Source organism: Manis pentadactyla, chromosome Y (assembly GCF_030020395.1).
Source record: "Manis pentadactyla isolate mManPen7 chromosome Y, mManPen7.hap1, whole genome shotgun sequence".
In the NCBI taxonomy this organism is placed as follows: domain Eukaryota; kingdom Metazoa; phylum Chordata; class Mammalia; order Pholidota; family Manidae; genus Manis; species Manis pentadactyla.
In genome coordinates, this window is record NC_080039.1 from 6887447 (window position 1) to 6912477 (window position 25031).

Sequence of the window (25031 nt, forward strand, 5' to 3'; positions counted from 1 at the left end):
TTTAAAAATCATTTGTTGGCAAAAAAAAAAAAACTTTTTGCTTTGCGACTACCTGGACAAAGTTATCTAAACAAAAAAAATCCTTTAATTTTACTGAATAGAGTATAATTATATTCCCAATCAAAACAAATATGTGTGTATATGTATGGGTAGGCTTGATTCACCACAAGCACGTTGACAATTTCAGTGATTTTTCAGCCTAATCATTTCAGACAAAAAAATGTAACATGTATAGGCACTGTTTATTTTGAAACACATGTAGTATATAGTTTTCTTCATTCTTCAGTTTTAGTTGATAACAAAGTTGACAACTCACTATTTCTGACATAGTATCATCAGTGCAACTGCTTTCATGTAAATTGCAATCAAATTCTGCCTTGCCCTTCTTGTTTTGTTGCCTGTAACAGTGTCTGGCACATAGTAGATACTTTGTAAATGTCTCTTAAATAGGGTTTACTGAATAAAATAAACATTCGTTATACAAAACATTTCAAGCTTGTGCTCATAATTCCCTGTCAATTTGTACCCAAAAGCCCACTGTTTCCCACATTAACCCAGTATTTATACTTTTACTATCACTTCCTTAGTAGAAAAAGGAAAGCCAGGTGTGACTGATGAGTTTTAAAACATATATAAGTTACAGTAAACAATGTAAGATTAGAAGTTCTTTTAAAAAAAAAGAGCTCATTAAAATATATCCCTTAAGACTTATCAAACTGTCTCATAACACTGAAATAGGTACTGAGTAATACATAATGGTAGCTTAGAAATTTTAAATTTTAGTTTCATGGCCCTGGTTTTGGTTAATGCTATTTTTTTAAGGTCCAGACAATACTTGGTGCATCTTTATTTTCTTCCCTGGTTATCATTCCAAAAATAGGTTTCTCATACATATGGTGGAATTTAAATTCTTTATCACAATGTAGTATTACAGTTAATCTCATCACATGTTACTTTAAATACGTATATATATCAAGCAGTTGACATCATTTTAAGTAACATTTAAATTATGTCTTGAGAGCAGCATATTTCATCTTTGGAAAATTATTTCCAACCATGAAAATCAAAGCAAGATTGGTTTAGTCTATAGACATTCCATCCATGAGGAACCTACCAGAAATAAGTGAAGCAGAAGTATCAATATTACATATAGCAAAAACTAAAAAGATAAAGCATATGCAACAAATTAAAACTCAAGGGAATTTTCAGAAAACAAAGTACTGATAACTTTTAGGCAATTTTAACAGAGGTAAAAAAATCTTATTTGTCTGATTTTATTAAAAACTGGTATACAAGTGCCATCCACTCACACACAACTACTCCTCTCAGGAGGGTGTGCACCTAGGAGTCTGCATATAACCTGGGGCTGAACTTAATGCCTTCACACAGGTTCCCACTGCCTCCACATCTTCCTTAGTTCACTAAAATCCTAGTTTCTAAAACTCCTTTGAAGATGACTCCTACAGAAGGAAATATTTGAAGTTTTTAATACAGTCCAACTGGACAGTTAATTGAGAAAAGAGTTTCCCATGCTGTAAGGAGAGTCAAGAAGGGGTAAGACTGGGCTTCTGACCTCTTAAGAGTTTGACATTTAGCAGAGGAAGCCACATGGTGGACACAGATAGCAGTGATAGAGGACCCAGGTGAGAAGTGCTGTGGGAGCCCTCCAAGGGGCACTGAGAGCCCCGGGAAGAGCACTGGGGCTTGGGGCTGACTCCAAGGGAGCTGTGTTTTAAAGTGCGTTTACAGGTCTTTTTCCATCATAAAAGTAAATTATCATTATCAGGTATTTGGAAAACATAGGAAATAATTTAGAAAGAAAATTAGAGAGTATGCAACCCCAGGTCACCGTTATGGTTAATGTTATGTGTCAACTTGGCTAGGTCACAGTATCCAGGTATTTGGCCAAACAGTATTCTAGATGTTTCTGTGAAGGTAATTTTTAGATGAGATTAACATTTAAATCAGAAGACTTTGAATAAAAGAGGTTACCCCCACCCCCAGTAATGTGGAAGAGTCTTATTCAATCCTTTGAAGGCCTTAATAGAAAAGATTGACGTCCCCCAAGATGCAGGGAATTCTTCCTCCACTCTCTCTTTGGACTTGAATTGCTGTGTGCACTCCTTCCTGCATCTCCAGCCTACACTGCACATTTTGACCTTGTCAGCCTTTACAATTGTGTGAGCCAATTCTTTAACCTTCAATCTCTCTCCCCTACCTCCTCTCTTTCTCTTTTTCTTATGCATCTCAATCTTACTGGTCCTGTTTTCTCTGGAGTAATCTAATACATTCATGGTTCATTAAAAATTTTTTTCTATACTTTATGGCTAGGTTTTTGTTTTATTCTTTGAGGGGAATTATACATTATTGTCACCAATTTTATGTTTAATTATGTATTTCCTTATTTTAAAAATTTTATTATGTCTCTATTATCTTCCTTGTTAATATAGTTTTAATAAATGTCAGTTAAGCAGTCCCACAATGTGTATGAAGTATATAGTCCATAATTTTTACTTTGGTTAATGCTATTTTGACAATACTAATTTGCTTGAAATCTATGATGGTGAATTAGTTAACAATTTGAAAACAAATTAATTCAAGAATCTTGTATTTCCAGTCCCCCTGAAATTTAGTGATCTATCTTTTAAGCATTGTGTTCTTATAAAAACTTGTTTTAGTTTTTCCTAATAACTAAGGTAACAGTATGTACACATATTTGTTTCCTATATTAAACTATTTATTTCCCATATTAAACTAGTTTCACCAGTGAAACTTGCAGGCTGAATTTTAGTACAATGAACACACATAGGAGGAATTCTAGGAGGAAGTCTGAGGCCTTTTAGGAAGCTAACCGTTCTAAAAACTTATATTAACTCCTCATATACTAATTAGACTACTAAAATGCTGGGGATTATTTTTAGAAAACAAGTATTACCTAGTATAACTAACTAAGAAAATGAGTGCAATGTAATCCTACAATATTAATAGAACTTAAGTATTTAACAAAAAAAACTATTTGTTTTCTTTAAATAAATTAAAGAGAAAAACTAGTATTAAGTATGAAACAACTAAGAGAAAAGAATTTAAAATGTGCTTATATTGGGATGGGTGCAACTCCTCGTTCATTTTTATGATGTCATCATATTTTTTTAAAGGTAATACATTTAATAGAGCTTCAAGAATTAAGAATATATTTTGCTACTGGAAATTTCATTCATTTCTAGAATCATAAAAAGTGTATTTACTCTGGTAGCAAAGAGTGTGTACCTGAGAGTCTGCCAGGAATCGTCAATCGGTAAAATCTGCAAAAGCATATCCAAATATGGCCGAAGTTCACAGGTGTATGAGGAGGTAACCTAAACATGGGTATAACTGAATTACTTATTTAAAGGAAGAGTGAATCAAATCATAGACATTTGAATGTTTATTTTCCTTGAATCTGTCGGAGAAGTTCACTGAGGACAGTAGATGAGAACTGAGGATTCTCCCAGCAGCAAAAATGAAGCAAGCTGATGGTTTCCTCTGAGTCACTACAATCTTCAATAATTTTCTTCAGGTAACTTGTTCTCACAAATATAATGTCCGCAACATTCTGCTGAGTTGGCATTATAGGCTGTGATAAATTAGGGTCACCAAAAGGATTGGGAAGAGGAGGATTACCTAGAACAGATTTGTCATCAATGAAAAGCCAACTGACTTCTTTGCAAACTTACAATACTGAATTTTATTTCTAAACTGGCAAGTTAAATTAAATTTCTAAGCACAATAAAATGATCAGGCAGAGTTAAGATGATAAAGACACATAACTAAATGCTGACATTGAAGGAAAAAACCTAGTTAAGATTCTTAATGCAACCATTTCACAAATAAGGAATTTTTATCCTAGTAAATTATAAAAGGTTCTCTTTTAAACATGTGAGAAAGTTAATGGTTTAAGATATAATATACCCAAAGCATGGATCTTCACTGTTTTTCGTTTTTGTAAATGTTCAGAATTTTAACTAAGTGCTATATAGGAACGTAGCATTATTTTTGAACTACTGAAGAATGGATGGAACATTCCACTTTACCATTGATTGAAGACTGCATCCTTGATGAGACATTGCAACAGCAGATCAGCTGAGCTACTACTGAGTATAACTCGCCTAATTCAGCATATTCATACTAGATTGGAGAACCTGGCCCTTCATCTAAAGACACAAGCATAAAGGTAGCAGGTACATCCAATTTCAGGATCTGTGTCTTTTCTGTCACACCTGTAAAAAAAGGAGAAAAATAATGTATAGGAAAAACAGAGAAACAAAAACAATTAAAATGGAAAGTGCTGCATTACTGAAAAAAGTAATTAATATAGCCACATACTATTGTTATGATTAAAGCTCATCCCATTTATTTAGATTACAGAGCTGCAGATGGAATGCAGAAAAAAACAGAAAATACATTGACTTAGTCTAACTATGGAGTAGTGATCATGACTCTGGCATTCCAATTACAGAGCCCTAAGGGAAAAGTACCTCTTTTTAGAACTGAGAGTTGGGGGCTATGATAGCAATTCTCAACAGAGAAAGATAAGGTGATAAAAATAAACTAAATACAATGAGAAAAATCTTTAGTAAACCTGCCTCTTCCTCCACCTTCCTTTATATCAAAGAAACTTTTTGAGGAAAAAAAGCACCTAGATTACTATTTGTACTTTCCTTATTTTCCCCTTCCTCATGCCAATTTAATTTGCGTCCCAACCTTGTTGGTTTGAAGTGCAAGAACAGCTCTCACACTTAACTACCTTACTGTTCTTGAAACGCTTTAGCTTTGTATTCCCTTGCCCTCATTTTAATTCTACCTCTCTTTTTTGAAAACTTCTTACTCCCAATCTACAGTAATGAGTGTCTGTATGCAGATTTCAAATTTTGGATATCACACTGTTTTGTGGTCTTCTTAGATGTCCAACACTGACAAAATTTAACCTGCTATTCTTCAAGTCACACCTTGGACTTGGTAAACCTCATTAGTAAAGTAGCCCTTTCATCCTTGGTGGTTAAATTTTAAGACACTCAGTGGGTGCTTGAAACTGTGGATAGTACTGAAATAAAAACCAAAAATGTGCGTGTGTGTGGATATAATGCATACATGCATATCTATGATGAAGCTTAATTTGTAAATATGACATAGTAAAAGATTAACAGTAAAAGGACATAACAATTGTACTGTAATAAAAGCTGTATAATATGGTCTCTCAAAGTATTTTACTGTACTCTTCATTCTTATTTTGATATGAGATAATGAAATGCCTGTGTGATATGAAATGAAGGTGAATGATGTAGGCACATGACATAGTGTTATGCTTCCCATTGACCTTCTGATGCTACGTCAGAAGGAGGATCAAATCACTGGCTTACCTGGCTGAGGTCGGCTTCCAGTAATTAAAATTGCAGAAACTTTCAAAACCACAGATACAGGGGAACCAGTGTATGCTAAAATGGTTCTCAACACCCTCATGGTTAAGCACAGACTGTCTAACAAGGCTTGCTGAGAGGGCATGATTATAGGATTTTGCGAGTCCCTTCTGCGATTTTCAGTCACAAAATGGTTTTCAAAATCCAATGAGCCAGGTCTTTCCATCTACCATTCACTCTGTTTACCAACCAATTCCCACACCACTTTCTCTAGCAAGTCTTTTCTTACTCTCTAAGAGTAGTTCAGATATTCCCCGCTTGTATTTCATAGCACTTTGCATTTTCTGTTGCATCATGTAATACTCGTAATCCATTAAAATTCTTCATATGTTGCTGTATTCCAAGGACCACAAAAAGAATTCACAAAGATTTATTTGACATTCAAAAAGTTCTATGAAGTTTTTTCATAAAGTTGTAGTTATGGCATTTTTGGCAAAAACCTACTTGAGTAGACATGGGCTATCTTTTCACTTATCCATTAACCACTGATTGCCCAGGAATGAAAATTCATTATACATCACAGAAATATTTATATGATTGACTGTAGGGTGCTGATGCATACTGTTTTGGGGATGTCACATGTATGGCAAATGCAGTTTTACCTTCCTAAAATCTAAAAAATTCTGAAACCCAAACCTGTATCTGGCCATAAGGATTTAAGATTAAGATGTTCAATCTATACTCACTTATGGAAGTGAAAATTGGTATTAGATTATATCAGGGGCCAGTTGTGAGCAGCTTATGAAGCAGTATTAAAAATGGAAACTGTATAAAATAGGATTTCTTAACCTTTAAATTTGTAGTTTTGCATTAAAAAAGGATTAAAACAAGGATTTTACTTATATTTGGCATGTATCAGTATGCTAATTCTTCAAAATTTCAACAAATTTCAAATATGCTAATTCTTTGAATCATTTCCTCATAACAACCTAAAATATTAATTGCAAACCTCATATCTAGACTACACCTCAAGAAATTTGGAACTCTGAGTTGCTGGGACACCAACACCTGAATCCCTGACAGTTAAATTTATAACTCAATTATAACACATTTATTCTTTCCTTTTTTAATAAATTAACAATGACTTAAAACAACACTGAAAATACTGTAGAATTTCTTATGTACACTTTTGGCTATCCATTCATTCATTCAGCTGTGAATGAGTACTACTATGCCAACTCCTGATCACAGAATTTTGCAGTCTAGTTGGAGAGGAAGACAAAAGTACTTAAAACTACCAAAATACAATGGTATAACAGCATAACGCAGGGTAATTTTTTAGGTAAGCATCTGAAACCACAGAGAAGAAATGCACAGATGCTGTGAGAAAAAGCAGGTTCCTGTAAAAAGGTATTTTTGAAAATTATAATTTTTAACTGACACTGGTTTCAACAGAAGAATTTAAGAGAATAATGTATGTAACATTATCTGTGATTTTAATTTATCTTAATTTTAGCAAAACATATGTACAGGCCAACTTCATGCCTGACAAGCACAAAAAAGTAGGATCTTTTTAAAAAATACACATATCTTTCCTTAGCTCTAGGAATTTTTATTTATATGTGTGGGATGTGGCCTGGAAATCAGTAGATTTTAAAATGGCATTAAGAGATAAAAATAAGAGGAAGACAGTTTCTGAACTAAGGTTAGAACAATTATCAAGGGAAAAAGTATACCAAAATACTTTACTGTACAAGATGCGAAGTGCCATTAAAGAGTTATATAGAAAGTATGAAATGGGTTAAAAAATTTTAAGTATGGAATACCACTTCTGTCTAGAATATATTAGATCTCATCACTTCAATTAAATGCTTTCATCAAATATGAAATAATACAGTAAACCGAGTGAGAAGTTCTTACCTAAATTGGCATGCACTACAATAGAATGAAATACTGCTGTAAATGATGGCCATGCTCTGAAACTTCCCTTCTCAGGAGATTTAAGACTGCTCTTAGTAAGTGGTCACTCAGGCTTACGTTTTCACATGCCTGTAAAAGACAAAATATTTTATTGGCAACAAGCTCATATATATATATATATAAAGCTGCATTACTTAGAAATGTCAAGAGAAAAATTATTAAATATAATCTCAGAAGGGAATGAAGAACTGAGGATTTCACTATAGAAGCTTTATGATGTTGAAACTGCAAAAAATACCCCATGTGAATAAAAAGCTGACTTGAAGATTTAAAATTAGCCATTATAAAAGTAAACCTTAACTGAACATACAGTCGGAAACCTGACTATATAACAGCAAATAACTGAATAAACAGAAGAAACTTTCCTTATGTTTTAAGTTGCCCAATAATCATTATTCATTAACATGAAATACTTTTAATCAACTCAGTAATACAGGCGTGTATTATGTTAAATAAATGAATATGTTTACTTCTTTGATCTTGATAAAAAGAGACTTTATTCTTATTGCATTATTAGTGAAAAGCTTTCAATTACCTGACTGGAAGGCCCCAGAGTTGTAAAAGATGAAGGGCAAGGCCCATCTTGCAATGAAAAATGTGCAATAAATACTACAGGTTTTGCAAACGCACCCCTCACTTCGGTACTAGGGCACTCCAGAAGATATTCAGAGAAGGGATTCAGAATATTAACAAAACATATTGAGCCCAAAAATGTACATTCTTGCAGTGATGGAGTAGAATGCACAGTGCATCATACCTAAGACAGAAAAATATACGAGTATCACTTTTATTGACATGCTTCTATTTTGATGGCTCAAGTAAATCAACAGGTTTCTGTGAACCAAAAAGATGTTCTTTAGGATTAATTAGGCCTGAGACTTAGTCTAGTCCCACGATTACAGAAATGAATTAAATGAAAACATGTGTAGGTAGATACAAATCTATCATCAGCCTCTTCCTGATTCAGTGATATTTCCTTAACAAGTATTCTGAAAGATGCTGAAAATAGTTGTGAAATCAAGATATCTTAATGTCCCCATTATTTTTGCAATCAGAATCTTAACCTGAAGAGTATAACAATTTTAAGATCTTGTATCTTTATTAAACACAGAATTCCATCAACAAAGATTAAAGCTTAATGCTTTCATGATAAAATACACAAAAGATGAAATAGAAACAGGAGCCAATTTCTGAATATTAAAAGCACATCAAGCAATTTTATTCTGATTTTCTCTCAATATTCCTACTAAGATTTTTATTCTATATTGGAAATTTGAAAAAGGATTCCAATAATAGGGAAAAACAAAGCACTACAGTAATGAAACAAACCAACTCTTAAGTCTAATATGAATACAATGAATAGCTATATACCAATCACTGGCAGGGCCATGGACTATTTTCTTTGTGTGAAACCTATTGGTGACGAGGAATTTAGCTGCAAGTTGAATACTAGTCATAGTTATTTCTTGTGCTTCAGGCAACAAGCAATCTTGTCCTTAAACGTAACACACATATATAAACAAATTTTTGTTTAAATAAATGCTCTATGTTTAAAACGTCTTACATAAAATTTTGTAATCTTTATTGCTTATCTTAGCACTTCAACAAATCATATTTCAAAGCAATGCTTTTGTAACAAAAAGAACTATTCAAAATAAAAGCTGTTTTATATTTGTAGATACTGATAGACACAATTCAAATGTATGGCCACTTAAATATTTGACTCTGAAGTAACTGGAACTGAATATGCTCACATATTTAAGATGAAATGAGATTAATGATTTTATGGGAAAAAAAGGTAAAATGAAACAAAAATATTAAACACATATCGATACCTGATAAGAAATCCTAAAAGTGAAATTAAAAGTATTCTTTACTAGTAAGAAGCTAAATGCCTGACTTACCTGGAGCACAGCTTAATTAAGTAAATACCATTACATGTAAGTAGTTTTTTATAAACTAAAAATACTCTACACTGTACTGCATTTGGTTATGCATGAATTGCACATTTTGTTTCCATACACTTCTCTCAATGGCTGGTGACATAATCTGATGTGATCATGTGAGCTCTGATATGTATCTTATCATTTCATCATCTTGGTCTATTGTGTCCATTCGTTTATAAACAAGTACATAAGCATTCCACCACCTTTTCTGCTGCCTGAATGACACGCATTTCGTCATATGATCAAATACTTGTCTGACGTATTCTCCACCAAAGCACTCATTTTTCATTTCTTCATCATCATCCTTTTTACTCTGTTACGTTTCCTTCATCAAATTTATACCAGCAATTTATCTCATCTTTATCATTCCTTTGTTCGGTTCCCGCCTGGCCACAGCTTGTATCTTGCCCCCTTCTTGTGATGTTGAGTTCTCACAGATGTAGATGAATCTTGGCTGTTGTACTGCATCCACTGGTGTCTCTTTTAGGAATAGTTGTATTGTATTTTCATAAATATATATGTTTTTGGGAGGAGATTTCCTCTCAACTACTCCAGTCGCCATCTTCCCGTGATTCCTACTGTATAATTTTTAAAAATAAATATGATTGTATTTAAAAGAAGTAAAAAAGAATAATTCCAACACTTGTTTGACCACTGTGTACAAGCACACCCACATGTCTGTATTTTGCGCTTACTGTGTCTCACTTTCAGACTGCACATACTGTTTTATCAGTTGACTCTCTGGGTATTATCTCTTTCCAGCTTTGCAACACCGGTACTGTGTAAGGTTCCATATCCAGTTCTTGTGGAAATTCAAAGTAATTATTGAATTTAACTGTACAGTCTCTTTCCCAGTCAGAGCCAAATCGTTTAAATTGGATAGCAAGAACAGGAGGTTATTTTTACATTAGCAAGCACTTTACTGTATCAATCTACAAGAAACAGAGAATATAAATGCATGTTTTTATAATCCAAATAAAATATTAAGCAATAGAATTTAAAACTTCATGATCTATCTACATTTACAAATAGATGACTAAATAATAATGAACACAAAGCCACCTTTCACAGTGACTTATTCAAAACATTTATACTCAACCTAAAAATACCTAGTCTCTCATTTGCTGAGAACTGCAAAAATTATGTGATACAGAAACTAATTAGCATCTTGTTCCATAATGTTACTATCTGTCTGATACATACTGCTATTGGATCATGTTACATTTTGATGTTTTACCTTTATGACAATGAATAGGATATGCTATGAGAAACTGAAGAAATACTGTGAAATACATTTATCATTTATCATATGTATCTTCAAAGACATGTTATGAATTGATCCTACAAACCAGTCAAGTTGCTGGATAAAATTAGTTGACTGGGTTTAAAAATCAGACCTGAGTTTAAAGCTTAAGTGGGTGTGAAAATTTTATGTAACCAAATAAAATTATGACAGCTTTTTTAAACTTCAAGAGTAATCTGAAGTATGAAAGGAGAAACTAATAATACCAACTCTTCAGGTTTGAGTTCACTGGCAATTTTGACTTTTAAAATTAATGGCTCAATTGAAATGGTTTATCTTGACAACTGGCAGCATTTCTAATATTGTTTCTCTGATAAATCTTTGAATCAGTTATCATCTTGAGTACCTCCCTTCTACCACCATTAACAAAGCAGACATAGAGCAGAAATAAATTTTGAGGTTGAAAACAACTTCACATTTTTTACTTCTTTTAAATACAATCATATTTATTTTTAAAAATTATACAGTAGGAATCACAGGAAGATGGCGGCTGGAGTAGTTGAGAGGAAATCTCCCAAAAACATATATATTTATGAAAATACAATAAATACAACTATTTCTAAAAGAGACACCAGTGGATGCAGTACAACAGCCAGGATACATGTACATCTGTGAGAACTCAACATCACAAGAAAGGGGTAAGATACAAGCCGCGGCCAGGCGGGACCCGAACGCTCCCCCACCCCAGAAACCAGTAGGATGAAAGGAGTTGGAACCAGGAAGGAGTGAAAGCTCAGAACTGCTAAACAACCAGCTCTAGAAATCCGAACCCAGAGTGCAGACACAAGGTGCACAGTGTGCTAGATATTAGAGAAAAGGAAAAGCAAAACCTGTGGGCAGGTCCCCGCAACCGGTGCCCCTGAGACAAAAGAAAAGTGAGTGCTTTCTGCAAGTCTTAAAGAGACAGGGACCCCACAGCTGGGCAAAGTCATCCCAGCACACTTAGCCAGCAGCTGGGAATCCTGGGAAACTTTAGGCAGCATAAACCCCGGGGAGGCAGCACAGTTATGAAGCCCCTCATGGCACTATAAGCAGCCTGCCCGTCATTCTTCCAACCAGCACGGACCCCAAAACACTGAGCCAGTAGCAGGAGAGTGGCAGCATGTTCCGGAGGCAGCAGCACTGGAAGGGACTGGGAGCAGATGTGTGCGCCAAAGGCACCAGAGGGGACAGGTAGAGAGTTGTGTGAGCCCATAGCAGTGGCGACAGAACAGCCCGGGTGTGGCATGTGTGCACCAGCAGCAGCAGAGACAGACGAGCCTGGGAGAGGTTCATGCAGGAGAGCCCTGCGCACACCTGCAGTGGTGCCAGAGGGAGCAGGCATGCTCTCAGCAGCCGACCGGAATCCCAGCCCAATGCATAGCCACCCGGGCCAGACCCAAAGGCCGCTGCTGGCACAGAGCTGCTAGACAGGGGTGCTGCTTTCACAGAGGAGCGCACCTGGCATGCCTGCCACTCCCGGCAGGGCTCCGTGCTGCTCTGACAGAGACCCCGCCCACAGCAGCTTAGGGGATTAACCCGGTGGCTGCTCCAGGAGTGCGGGTAACCAACACAGGCAGTGGGGAAGGGCAAGGCATCCAGCAAGCAGGAAAGGACTTTTTTCTCCCAGCTAACACACCACAACCTGCCTAAAGCCACCGCTGTCATCATGAAAAGGCAAAAAAATACACTCCAGTCTGAGATAGTTCAGACAACACTGGAGAGAGGAGCTGCAGAGACAGACCTAACCAGTCTCCCTGAAAAAGAATTCAAAATAATCATCATAAACATGCTGACAGAGCTGCAGAGAAATATGAAAGAGCTATGTGATGACGTCCAGAGGGAGATTTCAGACATCTGGAGGGAGATTACAGAAGTGAAACAAACTCTGGAAGGATTTACAAGCAGAATGGATAAGATGCAAGAGGCCATTAATGGAATAGAAACCAGAGAACAGGAACAAATAGAAGCTGATCCACAGAGAGATAAAAGGATCTCCAGGAATGAAACAATATTAAGAGAACGGTGTGACCAATCCTAAAGGAACAATATCCGCATTATAGGGGTACCAGAAGAAGAACAGAGAGAGAAAAATGGATAGAAAATGTCTTTGAATAAATAATTGCTGAGAACTTCCCCCTACTGGGGGCAGAAATAGTTTCTCAGACTACAGAAGCACAGAGAACTCCCAAGGGATGGGACTCAAAGTGGACAACACCGAGACACATCATAATTAAAACGGCAAAGATTAAGGACAAGGACAGAGTATTAAAGGCAGCTAGAGAGAGAGAAAAGGTCACTTATAAAGGAAAACCCATCAGGCTAACATCAGACTTCTCAAAAGAAACCTTACAGGCCAGAAGAGAATGGCATGATATATTTAATCTAATGATTTGAATTCTTTTTCAGGAAGTTTGGTTACATTGATCTCCCCAGATTCTCTCTCAGAAGTTGTCTGGGTAATTTTGGACTGGACAAAATTCTTCTACCCTTTCAAGACATTGGAGATAGTCACAGGCAGGTGGCATGTTTATCAGCTGGGAGAACAAAGTCACTACCTAATATTTGGTTGCCTTGCCCTTCTCTGCTTCCTGTGATTACCCACACACTGGGAATAGCAATCAGGTAAATCCTTTTAGCCACCACATGTGGGACAGCCTTTGGGGCAGCTGAGAGCACTGCAGGGAGTTTCAGGTGCATCAGGGGTGCTCTCCTTCATGCCTTGCACCAGCCTCATCTATGTGGAGCATCTGCACACTGGCAGCAACCTCTGGGTCTTTCCCTGGCAGCTGCATGCAGACAGGAGACTCTGGGCAGCTGCTGTGGACTCGGCCACTCTCCTGATCCTCGGCTGCTGTGGTGGAGCCACTCCTGTGGGGAACAAATGGTAGGCTGCTTATCACTGTGAGGGGCTTCAAGGTTGCATTGCCACCCAGGTGATTGGGGTTCCTGAAGTTCCTCAACATTCCCAGCCTGCTCAGTTGAGTGTGTCAGGATGACTCCATCCAGCTGTGAGGTCACTGTCCCTTTAAGAATTTCAAAAATCATTTAATTTTCTTTTGTCCTGGTGGAGGCAGATGCAGGGATGCACTCACATATTTTACTTTTCCATTTTTCTAATCCAGTACACCATGCAATGTGTGTCTGTGCTCCCAGTGCAAATTACTGGGGCAGGTTATGTAGCAGTTCTGCACTTCCAATCCCTCCCCCTCTGACTCCTTTCCTCCTGCTGGTGAGCTGGGGTGGGGAAAGTGCATATGTCTCGCTGGGCTGTGGCTTGTATCTTACCCTCTTCATAAGATGCTGAGTTCTCACAGATGTAGATGTTGTCTGGCTGTTGTACTGTATCCTCTGGTCTCTCTTTTAGGAGGAGTTGTGTTTGTTGTATTTTCAAAATATATATGGTCTTGCGCGGAGATTTCCACTGCCCTACTCACATCACCATCTTGATTCCACCCATCTATGGTTCTTTTTTTTATGTAATAGTTTGTGGCTCTACATTTCCCTCTAAGCATGGCTTTTGCAGTGAATCCTCAGTTTTGGTATGTTCTGTCTTCATTTTCATTCATCTCTGAGTATTTTCTAATTTTCCATTTGATTTCCTCTTTACTTTGTTGATTGTTCTGGAGCATATTGATTTCCATATATTGGTAAGTTTTCCAATTTTCTTCTATTTATTGATTTCTAATTCCATTCCTCAGTGGGCAGAGAACATACTTTGTATTCTCTCAATCCTTTTACATTTATTGAGGTTCATTCTAGGGCCCACAGCAGCTTGGGGGACTAAGCCGGAGGCTACTCCAGGAGTGTGGGTAACCAACTCAGGCATTGGAGAAGGCAAGGTGCCCAGAAAACAGGAAAGGACGTTGTTCCACAGCTGACACATGTGCTACCTGCCTACAGCTACCTAAATTGCTATGAAGGGCAGAAGAATTTGGGCCAGTCCAGAATTACACAGAAAACACCCAAGAGAGGGCCTGGGGATATAGAATTAACCAATCCCCACAAAAATATAATTCAAAATAAAGGTCATGACCATGCTGATGGATCTTCAGAAAAATATGCAAGAGTTAAAGGAGCAAGTAAGGGGGGAGAATACAAATATAAAACAATTGCTAGAAGGACTTAAGCACAGACTGGATGAGGTGTAAGAAGTCTTTAATGGAATGGAAATCAGAAAACAGATACACAGAGTAGCTGAGGCGGAGAGAGATAAAAGAATCTCCAAGAATGAAATAATATTAAGAGATCTGTGTGACAAAACCAAATGGAATAATATTCACATTATACAGGTCCCAGAAAAGGGAGAGAGAAAAAAAGGTATAGAAACTGTCTTTGAAGAAATAACTGCTGAAAACTTCCCCAAACTGGGGAGGAAATAGTCTCTCAGATCATGGAGGCCCACAGAACTCCCAACAGAAGGGATCCAAGGAGGACAACACCAAGACATATAATAATTAAAATGGCAAAGATCAAAGACAAGGACAGAGTATTAAAGGCAGCCAGAGAGAGAAAAAAGATCACTTATAAAGGAAAACCCATTAGGCTATCATCAGACTTCTCAACTGAACCCTTACAGGCCAGATGAGAATGGCATGATATATTTAATTCAATGAAACAGAAGGGCCTTGAACCAAGAATACTGTATCCAACATGATTATCATTTAAATATGAAGGAGGGATTAAACAAGTCCCAGAGAAGCAAAAGTTGAGGGAATTTGCCTCCCACAAACCACCTCTACAGGGTATTTTAGAGGGAGCTCTAGATGGGAGCACTCCTCAGGCTAAATACGTATCACCAGAGAGAACAACATCACAGCAAAGAAAGCAGACCAGCCAAATACTAACTAAAGGCAAAAATAAAATCAACTACTAACAAGACCAGTTAAAGGAAACACAGAAGAACACATAAAAAACACCTAACATATAAAGAATGGAGGAGGTGGAATAAGAAGGGAGAGAAATAAGAATCATCAGACTGTGCTTACAATAGCTTAATAGTGAGTTATGTTAGACAGTTACATGGTAAAGAAGCGAATCTTGAACATTTGGTGACTACAAATCTAAATCCTGAAATGGCAATAAGTACCAATCTTTTAATAATCACACTAAATGTGACGAGACTAAATGCACCAATCAAAAGACACAGAGTAAGAGAATAGATAAAAAAGTAAGACCCATCTTTATGCTGTTTACAAGAGACTCACCTCAAACCCAAAGACATATACAGGTTAAAAGTCGACGGATGGAAAAAGATATTTCATGTAAAAAATAGAGAGAAATAAGCAGGTGTAGCAGTACTGGTAACAGACAAAATAGACTTCAAAACAAAGAAAGTAACAAGAGATAAAGGACATTACATAATAATAAAGAGGTCAGCCCAACAAGATAATATAACCATTATAAATAAATATGTACCCAATGCAGGAGCACTAATATATGTGAATGAAATACTAAAAGAATTAAAGGAGGAAATAGAATACAATGTATTCATTCAGGAGACTTCAACATACCACTCACTCCAAAGGACAGATGTAGCAGGCAGAAAATAAATAAGGACACAGAGGCACTGAACAACACACTGGAATAGATGGACTTAACAGACATCTACAGAACTCTACACCCAAAAGCAGCAGGATACACATTATCCTCAAGGGCACATGGAACATTCTCCAGAATATATCACATACTGGGCCACAAAAAGAGCCTCACTAATTCAAAAAGATTGGAATTCTACCAACGAACTTCTCAGACCACAAAGGCATAAAACTAGAAATTAATTGTACAAAGAAAACAAAGACTCAAACACATCGAGGCTAAACAACATGCTCCCTGATAATCAATTGATCAATGTCCAAATTAAACCAGAGATCAAACATATAGAATGTCATAGTATTCTATAATAATTATTTGTATTTGTGTGGGATCTGTCATGATTTTTCCTTTCACGGTGACAAATAACACTGACAGCATAAAGCCGCAAATTCTGTGGGGTGCAGCAAAGGCAGTTCTAAGAGGAAAGTATACAGCAATACAGGCCTATCTAAAGAAGGAAGAAAAATCCCAAATGAATAGTCTAAAGTCACAATTATTGAAACTGGAAAAAGAAGAACAAATGAGGCCTCAAGTCAGCAAAAGGAGGGACATAATAAAGATCAGAGAAGAAATAAAGAAACTGAGCAGAATAAAACAATAGAAAAAAACAATGAAACCAAGGGCTGGTTCTTTGAGAAGATAAACAAAATAGATAAGCCCCTAGCCAGAATTATTAAGAGAAAAAAAGAAGCTACACACATCAACAGAATAACAAATGGGAAGGAAAAATCATGATGGATCCCACAGAAATACAAATAATTATTATAGAATACTATGAGATTCTCTATGCTAAAAAGCAGGAAAACCTAGAAAAAATGGACGACTTCCTAGAAAAATACAACCTTCCAAGACTGACCAAGGATGAAACAGAAAGTCTAAACACACCAATTAGAAGCAAAGAAATTGAAGCGATAATCAAAAACCTACCCAAGAATAAAATCCCTGGGCCAGATGGATTCATGGCTGAATTTTTTTCAGACTTATAGAGAAAACATAATACCCATTATCCTTAAAGTTTTCCAAAAAATAGAAGGGGAGGGAATACTTCCAAACTCATTCCATGAACCCAGAATCACCCTAATACATAAAGCAGGCAAAGACCCCATCAAAAAAGAAAATTACAGACTAATATCCCTGCTGAACATAGATGTAAAAATACTCAACAAAATATTAGCAAACCGAATTAAAAAATACATCAAGTGGATCATACACCATGATCAAGTGGGATTCATCTCAGGGATGCAAGGATGTAACATACCCCAACATTGGATGATCTATCAACATCATCCACCACATCAACAAAAAGAAGGACAGAAGTCACATGATCATCTCCATAAATGCTGAATAAGCATTCGACAAGATTCAACATCCATTCATGATAAAAACTCTCAACATAATAGGTATAGAGGCCTAGTACCTCAACATAATAAAAGTAATATATGAAAAAACCACAGTCAACATTGTACTTAACAGTGAGAAGCTGAAAGCTTTTCCTCTAAGATTGGGAACAAGACAGAGCTGCCCACTCTCTGTACTGTTATTCAATATAGTACTGGAGGACCTAGACACAGATCTCAGAGAAAAGAAAGAAATAAAATGCATCCAGATTCATAGAAGAGAAGAAGTCAAACTGTCACTATTTGCAGATGACATGATATTTTACCTAGAAAACTGTAAAGACTCCGTTCCAATACTACTAGACCTAATATCAGAATTCAGTAAATTTGCAGGACACCAAATTAATACATAGAAATCTGTTACTTTCCTATACACTAGTGATGAATTAACAGAAAGATAACTCGGGAAAACAATTCCATTCACAATTGCATGAAGAAGAAAAAATGCATAGGAATAAATCTAGCCAAGGAAGTGAGAGACCTATACCCTGAAAACTACAAGAAACTCTGAAGATAAATTAGAGAGGACACTAACAAATGGAAACTCATTCCATGCTCCTGGATAGGAAGAATTAATATTGTCAAAAAGGCCATTCTGCCTAAAGCAATCTACGGATTAAATGCCATGTCTATTAAATTACCAACAACTTTCTTTAACAAACTGGAAAAAAACAGTTTTAAAATTCATATAAAACCACAAAAGACCCCAGATAGCAAAGCAACCCTGAGAAGGAAGAATAAAACAGGCGGTATCTCACTCCCCAACTTCAAACTCTACTACAAAGCCACAGTAATCAAGACAATCTGGTACTGGAAAAAGAACAGAGCCACAGATCAGTGAAACAGAATAGAGAGTTCAGATATTAACCCAAACATACACCGTCAATTAATATATGATATAGGAGCCATGGACATACAATGCGGAAATGACAGCCTCTTCAACACCTGACGTTGGCAAAACTGGGCAGCTACATGTAACAGAATGAAACCAGATCACTGTCTAACCCCATACACAAAAGTAAATCCTAAATGGATCAAAGCCCTGAATGTAAGTCATGAAACGATAAAACTCTTGGAGGAAAATACAGGAAAAAATGTGTTAGACATAAACATGAGTGACTTCTTTATGAACATATCTCCCTGGGAAAGGGAATCAAAAGCAAAAATGAACCAGTGGGAGGATATCAAGTTGAATATCTTTTGTACAGCAAAGGACACCACCAACAGAAGAAAAAGGCATCCTACAGTCTGGGAGAACATACCCATAAAGGAAAGATCTGATAAAGGGTTGACATCCAAAATATATAAAGAGCTCACTCATCTCAACAAACAAAAAGCAAATCATCCTATTAAAAAATGGGCAGAAGTGATAAACAGACATTTCTCCAAGGAAGAAATTCAGATGGCCAACAGACACATGAAAATATGCTCCACATCGCTAGTCATCAGAGAAATGCAAATTAAAACCACAATGAGATATCACATCACACCATAAGGATGGCCACCATCCAAAAGAGAAACAAAAACAAATGTTGGCGAAGTTGTAAAGAAATAGAAACCTTCCTGCACTGCTGGTGGGAATGTAAACTAGTTCAACCATTGTGGAAAACAGTATGAATATTCCTCCAAATGCTCAAAATAGAAATACCATTTGACCCAGAAATTCCACTTCTAGGAATTTACCGTAAGAATGAAGCATCCCAGTTTGAAAAAAGAGATGCACCCCTATCTTTATTGCAACACTATTTACAATACCCAAGGAATGGAAGCAACCTAAGTGTCCATCAGTAGATGAATGGATAAAGAAGATGTGGTACATACATACAATGGAATATTATTCAGCCATAAGAAGAAAAAAACCCTACCATTTGAAACAACATTGATGGAACTAGAGGGCATTATCCTCAGTGAAATAAGCCAGGCAGAGAAGGCAAACACAAAATGATTTCACTCATATGTGGAGTATAACAACAAAGAAAAAACCGAAGTTACAAAACAGCAGCAGAAACACAGAAACCAAGAATGGACTAACAGTTACCAAAGGGAACGGGACTGGGGAGGATGGGTGGTGAGGGAGTGATAATGGGGGGTGTAAGAAAGGGGGCATTACAAATAGCATGTATAATGTGCGGGGAACAGGAGGGCTGCGTGACACAGAGAAGAAAACTAGTAGTGATTCTATGGCATGTTACTACACTGATGGACAGTGACTTTAATGGGGTTTGTGTGGGGGACTTGGTGATGTGGGCAGTCTAGTAAATGTAATGTTCCTCATTTAATTGAAGATTAATTATACCAAAAAAAATCCCTGCCATCCACCCCCATCCCATAATAGAAGATGTCCTGGCCTCAAACAATCCTTTATTTTCTTTTGCTAATCATTTCCTTGCCCCATACTCCTGCCAATAAAATCCTTCCATTTTTTTATAGCTCATTGGAACATCTGATTGCTGAATGGCATGCTGCCCACTTAATAAAGCCAATTAGATCTTCAAATTTACCCATTTCAAATTTTGTTTTTTGACATAAATTTTATGTCAAAGGGAATTAAGGTTGCTAATCACCTCACATAAACAAAGGGAGAGTATTCTGGATTATCCAGTTCAGCACAGTATAATCACAGGGGTCTTCAGAAGTAAAAAGTTGAGTCAGAAGAGAGAGTGAAATAGAGACACAGATGAAGCATGGAAAGAATTAGGTGCTACATTGCTCACTTTGAAGATGTAGGAAGCGACCACCAGCCAAGGAATACAAGCAGCCTCAAAGTCTAAAAAAGACAAGGAACTTGATTCTTTCCTGGAGTCTCCAGGAAGGAAGTCAGTCCTTTGATTTTAGACCAGTGAGACACGTTGTTGGACTTTAAACCTTCAGAACCTTAAGATAATAAACTTGTTATTTTAACCCATAAAATTTGGGTAATTTCTTAATGCAGCAGTAGGAAACTAGTACAGTTGGTGTGGGGAATGGTGAAATGTTCAGTTTTCGATGTGTTCAAGGAATCTGAATGTGTTAGATATCTAAGTGGAGATGTCAAATAGGCAGGTGGAAATATGAGCCTGAAATTTTGGGAAGAGCTATGGGCTGGAAGTATAAATATTGAAATTTTTGCAAAGAGAGAATAGTGAAAAGAATGAGTAAGATTAAAAAAGAAGTAATTGTAGATAGAAAAGAGCTTGTCTAAGGACTGAGCCTTGGACCTTTCTTTGGGTAGTATTTCATTCCATGCATGTACCACATTTGTTTATCCATTTGCCCACTGACAAATATTTGGATTGTTTCCAGTTTGGGACTATTTTAAATAATATATAATTGCTCCTTTCTAAAGCAAGAAGAAGAGTGATCCCATCTAATGAAAGTTGAGTTTTATTTTGTCCTCCCAGTAGGGCATCAGTACCAAGACAGAATCCTTTTACTTTTCCACCACGCAACTCTGATGACCGACATATTGTCAGTGGTTAAAAGCTAACAAGCACTCCAAAAACGAGGCATACACCAAGATGTAAATACAGAGCCAAATGGCAGGTCAGAGGCAGATACTTAAGCTAGTCTTGTAAGAACAGGCAGGTATTGGAGGCAACAGTGAGTGATAGACCCAAATACAGCGGACTGGTCTTGGGAACAGGAATTAGGAACTAACCCAAGCATATGCTTGGCAATAAAGGTGAGAAAAGTACAAAGTCTGGATAATGCATTCTAGCTGTCAACCAAATGAGACTGGGGACCTGAGCCAGCCTTCTTCCTTGGGCTTCTATTGCATCCTTAACTTGGTACTAACCTCTGTGGTTGTATCTATAGTTCTCTACTTATCACTTGCCCTCTTTTCCCATTTCTCTTCCTTTTTTCTTAATTGTATGTGATACAAAAGCAAAGAAATAATATGTTCAATTAATTCAAATAGATTTTTTTTCACATATTAAGACCTCTGAAATCAGGATACATCTTGAAATTGATGGTGTATCAAAGAGTAATTGGCATCATTTCTTTCTTTCTTTGTATATAAAATAATGGTGACATTAGATTCAATTGTATCTTAGAGTTGATGAAATACAAATGCTCTATAATTTAAGGCAATATTTTTCAAATTTTGCATTTTATAAATTGGGGGGCTGGCTTTTACTGAAGTATAAATTTACACAAAATTCTACTCACCAATTTTAAGTGTACAACTCAATGAGTTTACATGAATGTGTGCAGTCATGCAACCACCATCATAATCATGGTAAGAACATTTTCATGGCTGCAAGTTCCCTGGAGCTTCTCTGAAGTCACTTGCTTCTCCTCATCCAGTCCCCTAGCAATCATTTATTCTGCTTTCCATCAAATAGTTTTACCTTTTGTAGAATTTTATGCAATGATATTGCACAGTGTATATTCTCCTTGTGTCTGAATTCTTTCACTCAGCATAATCATTCTGAGATTAATTCTCATTGATGGACATATCAGTTCATTTTTATTGCTGAGTAGTATTTAATTCTATGGATGTATCACATTTTGTTTATTCATTTGCCCATTGACAGATTTGGATTGTTAAATTTGGGACTATTTTAAATAATGTATAATTGGCCCTTTTAAAGCAGGAAGGAGAGTGATCCCATCTAAACTCAAGTTAGGTTTTATTGTCTCCTCCCTGTGGGGTATCACTACCATGATAGAATGCTTTTACTTAAAAAAGGGGTGATGAAAACAAATCTCATATATTTTGGTTATTATCACCCCTTTAAGTATCTGTGAAAGTTGTTAACTAAAAAATCTGTGAATTCTAATCCATGGAAGGAAAATAAATTCTAAAGCTTCTGAAAGCACACTTTCACAAATGATAAAAAATATTAGTTGTTTCCCTGGTGAGGCAAAACTTTGGATAAACATCGGGTTTATCTGAGGAAAATGAAGCCCGCAAAATGTATCTTTTGATCGGAAAAATACTAAACTTCCAAGATTCAGAATTCCATTTGCTTACAAATGGAGGTATCTACAACTCCAGAAGGCCCGGCCCGAAATGGGTTACTGCTTTGTATTCCGGGATTTGGGGTTCGCGAAAGCGTCACCCTAATCGAGATGGCTGAGTGACTAAGGACGTCCGAAGAGCGGGCCCTGAGACTCCGGGCCGCGAGCGGATTGGGCAGTGCGATACGGGAGGCGGGAGGTTAAGACCAGAAATTAGAACCTTTCCACAGAGGGAAGCCTGGGCGCCTAGAAGTCTCGCGAGGTCCTGGCTGGGCCCAATGGAACACTGGCCCCAGCTTAGAACTAGGGGCGCTGCTTGGGGGCGCACGAGTGGGCCGCGAGCTACATTTAGGCGCGTCTGCCGGCGTTGAGAGCAGAGAGCCGTAGCAGTGAAGGCGGAGAAGGACCACGGGCCTAAGGAGAAGCGAGTAACCCTCTTGAATCCCCCGCGGGCCACACGCAGGCGGAAGGGCTTCGGGGGAGAGCACAAAAGGGGAAGACAAGCAGGATCGAAACAAGGAGAAGAGGCGCTGAGCAAGGTTCTGGACTGGCTGTTGGCCCAGGAAAGGGCGGGACAGGTCCCACACCCGTGGAGGAAGGTTGGGAGTGGGGCTGTCCTCTTTCCCACCCAGCTTCCCCCTCTTGTTCCTTCACCTGAGTGAGAACCGCATCACCCTGTCCCATCCACTTGCCCGAAATGGGGGAAGCCCCTGCGTGGGTGTGAGGAAAACGGGGGAATCCCAGACGAGACGGTTTAGGTCACAGCTCTGAGATGGCCAATGGGCCGGGGAAGCACTGGGTGAAGAGGACGAGAAATTGAAAGGTTAGCTGGGGAGAATTACTAAGCAGTGAAGGGGCCATCAGGTGGGACTGGTTTGTGTGCATATTAATGGCGGCGGGCCGAGGGAGTGTGGTGGGATTAATGGTCTGGGGCCAGATAGGGTGCATCCTGTTTCGGGAGCAATAAGGGAATTTGGTATTCCTTAGAGTTTTGAGTTCTTTATGCTGAATGAGAGGAAGAATTTTGTTTTCGGATGTGTTGGAGGTGGAGGGGAAATAATCAAGAACTCGTGGCATCCTCAAAAGACCAGGGTTGGTCTACTAATTTCTTAACACTACTAGTATTTATTGAAAGATGAGCGACAGAAAATGCGAAAACCTAGTTAACTGCGGGGCTTCGGGTTAACTGAACCTGAAATTTTCCTTTCTCCGTGCAGTTCTCGTTTCTAAGAGTTTTTAAAAACCACGTTACTGTTATGTTTGACTAGTTTTGAGCATTAAAAGAATATTTTGTCCTAGGTTTGTATAAATGATCTCATAATCTTTTAAAGCCCAGACTTCTTCAGGGGTGGTGATTTCTTTCTTTCAGGTATGACAGAAAATTGCTTTGTACTAATTTTATTTTCCTGACACAGTTTTAAGGTGGTAATTCGGAGATTACCTCCCAGTTTGACCAAGGAGCACCTTCAGGAACATCTTCAGCCTCTGCCCGAGCATGATTACTTTGAGTTTTTTTCCTAATGATACTACGTAAAATAAATAAATAAAAGAGGGAAGAGGGTAAATGAAAAATAGTTTCTCCCATTCTTTTTTATCCCGTTTTACATTTGATTTTTGAGCCTGTCTCTTTAATGTATGTATACTTGTAATTCAGCCAGGTACCTGCGAGCACATTTACAGAATTGCTTTCCTCTCTGCTGTCTTTATCCTCATATGTACACCAGAGCATACATGAACTTTAAAAACCAGGAGGACATTATTTTGTTCAGGGATCGCTTTGACGGTTATGTATTCCTTGACAATAAAGGTGTGTCTTTGAAACTGAAGGGGAGTTTATCATTTGTATGTTTTAACATTGCATTACAGTGTTTCACAGTTTTTTCTTAATGCCTTCATATCTTTTCTAAGATATGAAGCCGTCCAGTACTTTTATTAACCTGCTATTTCTGTAGTTTGATTAACTGAATGAAATTGCTGCTCTTTTCTCTTCTATGACAATTTTTTTGCCCTGGATTAGGTGATCTGTTTACTAGTTTCAGCAATAATACTGATAAATGACTCTCTAAACTTGTATGACAAATTTTAAATGTATAATTCTCATCTTGGTTCAAGGATCAACATTTGTTAACTCAATTCAAATCCTTTAAGCCAATAGTTCCCAGGTGGAATACTGTTTAACATTTTGTTGTACCTCATTAAAACACTGAACCTGGTGATCTCCCACTTTGTGTCCAGGAGTCTGAAGGGTATGGCCCAACTCCTTTTATTTATTATCTGCTGCTTACAACATTTAGCCAGAGAATGTCTAAACTGCATTTTTCCACTTTTCTTTTGGCTTTGCAATCATAGGTGAATGATGTGTCTTTTTGTTGTTTTTTTCAGTATCAATTCAGAGTTTGTAAAAATGAAATCTTTGTCAGGAAACATGTCAATAAAAGTTGAAGGATTGCCACTGTGTTTATCCAGCTTTTATTAATCCTCCCCCCCCCAGTTT

At 37.3% G+C, this 25031-nt stretch overlaps 1 pseudogene; it reads left to right on the plus strand.

The window, feature by feature from the left end:
* The window catches only part of LOC130682198 (regulator of nonsense transcripts 3B-like), a 48232-nt pseudogene that overhangs the window by 17499 nt on the left and 5702 nt on the right, over positions 1 to 25031 (plus strand).